At 38.8% G+C, this 2,762-nt stretch overlaps 1 pseudogene; it reads left to right on the top strand.

Moving 5' to 3' along the window:
* The first annotated feature begins 1,629 nt into the window (after positions 1–1,629).
* LOC143640075 (ATM interactor pseudogene) lies at positions 1,630–2,484 on the top strand (annotated as a pseudogene).
* Positions 2,485–2,762: the final 278 nt, after the last annotated feature.

The raw sequence follows: 2,762 nt of genomic DNA, 5'->3' as shown, positions 1-2,762 counted from the left end.
GAGCCCTTTGAACTGACAATATCTACTGAAAAATATTTTTAAAAGATGTGTTACCACGAATAAATACAACAAGGGGTTTGCAGAGTGGAGTGGGGGTTTTTCAAAGGCAATGAAATGTTCAAGAGTTCAGGCAACTGTTAGATATTTTTCCAAGTGGAGGCTGAGGAGAATAATCGTGGAACTAATAATCTTCATGTGAGGGTAGAAGGAGACCAGGAATTAATCAGATGCTTCACTGGAAAGCAGATTGCAACTCCAGCTGCAGAAGCGGGGGGATGGGGCTATAACTCCAGCTGCTGGAAGACACTAAACTAGACAAGCCTCTTCATTTCATCATGCCAACGTTTTATTTTGTTTGCATATTCAGGTTCTAATTGTGTGTGCTGCTTCAAGAATCTCTTGTTGATAGAGTTCACATTATTTTTTCTTCCTTTTTCAAAGTTAAAAGCTCTAGGGAGACCTCCTCCTCACCCCAGTCTGTGGGCTTTGGTCCCAAGTTCACCCCTGGAATAGTATAAGATTTAAGTATGCCATTTTGGTGCTTCAAAAGATTTTATAAACAGTTTTGAATATAGTAATAAAGTTGAAAATGTACAATAAATAACTTTGTAAACTTATGACACTAGTAGAATTGAGAAGAGACACGTGGAGGATTTTTCTTCAGTGCAAGAAATTTAGCAGAGACTATTTTAAGGCTCCAGAATGGATATCCACCTAAAGTGATGTCCATAAAGTTCTTTCAGAAGCAGATGAATAGACTAAATGCTTTCAGAAAATCTTTATGTGATGTAGAGATTTGAAATTCCCCAAAAATATTGAGATGGTGTTCCCAGAAATATGCATGCCTTTATCTCTTTTAAAAGTTTGAATTAAACTATTATTTATAAAGGCCAATTTCAGAAATATGGAACGAAGTCACTTAAAATGATAAACACTGTACTATTTTTACACTTTTTTTGATTGAAGGGGTCATAATTGAACAACCTTTGATCAATTAATCAACACACATTGATTGGGCCTTTTTTTAAGAGGGAGAAAGAGAGGGAGAGAGAGAGAGAGAGAGAGAGAGAGAGAGAAAGGAAAGAGAGAGAGAGAGAGAGAGAGAGAGAGAGAGAGAATTTTTTTAATATTTATTTTTCAGTTTTCGGTGGACACAACATCTTTATTTTATGTGGTGCTGAGGCTCGAACCCAGTGCCCTGCACATGCCAGGCGAGCGCTTACCGGTTGAGCAACATCCCCAGCCCTGATTTGGCCTTTTTTTAAAAACATATTTTTTTAGTTCTTGATAGATCTTTATTTATTTTTATTTATATGTGGTGCTGAGAATCGAACCCAGTGCCTCACACATGCCAGGCAAGTGTGTTACTGCTGAGCCCCAGCCCTCTTTAAAAAAATGCATTGTTATGTGACACATTGCTATGTGACACACTAGAATGCTTCACATTCTAGTAGGGGAAAAATGCTCCTACAGATAATTAAAAATAATAAGAGAAGTGAAATTAATTCACTCACTCATTCACTATTCCATTCCTTCAATATTGAAAACCACTCAGTCTGATTTTGGTTACATAAGCTTAAAGTATAATGGGGGTGGAGAGGGATGAAGCAAATAAACATATAATTAAGAATGGTGACAGATAATCAGACCCAAACCATAGACTTATTAAGTGATTTAGAAAACATCTTGTCAAGTAATCTGCCCGATCAGACATTGGATAACCGTAGTCTTTTGTCTGACACAAACCCTGGGCCTGACACCCAGCTGCCATCTGGCTCAACCCAGAATCCTGGAATAGATTTTGATATTGAAGAGTTCTTCTCAGCTTCAAATATCCAGACTCAAACTGAAGAGAGTGAACTTAGCACCATGAACACTGAGCCAGTCTTGGAATCACTGGACATAGAGACCCAAACTGACTTCTTACTTGCAGACACATCTGTCCAGCCCTACGGGTATAGGGGAAGTTCGCACTTCCTAGGCCTTGAGATGTTTGACACGCAAACGCAGACAGACCTAAACTTCTTTTTGGACAGTAGCCCTCATCTGCCCCTTGGCAGCATCCTCAAACACTCCAGCTTTTCCATGAGCACTGATTCATCAGACACAGAGACCCAAACTGAAGGAATCTCCACTGCTAAAAACCTATCTGCCCTAGAGAGCAAAGTTCAGTTGAACAGTACAGAAACACAGACCATGAGTTCAGGTTTTGAAACCTTGGGGAGCTTGTTCTTTACCAGCAATGAAACTCAGACAGCAATGGATGACTTTCTTCTAGCTGATTTGGCCTGGAACACGATGGAATCTCAGTTCAGCTCTGTGGAAACTCAGACATGCGCCGAGCTGCACGCAGTCTCCAACTTCTAAAGGTGAAGTCCAGGTTGGATGGTGTTTATTATTTCCTTCCAGATTTAGATAATGGGAGCAGGGACAACAGTATTAACTCTGTTGAATGTAGCTGATGATGCAGTTGCTTAGATTCTTTGCAGTTCTTTGCCTTTTGTACTTGTAAACACAAATTTGTGTATAAATGTGAGTGTATTATAAAGTGTAAGATGTTGATCTAAAAATGATTGTTCTTGTGTTGCATACATTTGCCCTTTTATAGCTAGTCTTTCCATCTTTAAAACTATATCTTGTTCCTATAAAACCAATACAGCCATTTAGCTGAAGCCAAGCTTGCAAGGTAGTAGATTGCAAACTTACCAAATCTCCAAAATGTTTTAGCAAAGTGTAACATACTTAAATTACACCTAAAATGT

This window comes from Callospermophilus lateralis, unplaced genomic scaffold (genome assembly GCF_048772815.1).
Source record: "Callospermophilus lateralis isolate mCalLat2 unplaced genomic scaffold, mCalLat2.hap1 Scaffold_112, whole genome shotgun sequence".
Classification (NCBI taxonomy): domain Eukaryota; kingdom Metazoa; phylum Chordata; class Mammalia; order Rodentia; family Sciuridae; genus Callospermophilus; species Callospermophilus lateralis.
This window is presented reverse-complemented; position numbering and strand designations above follow the sequence as displayed.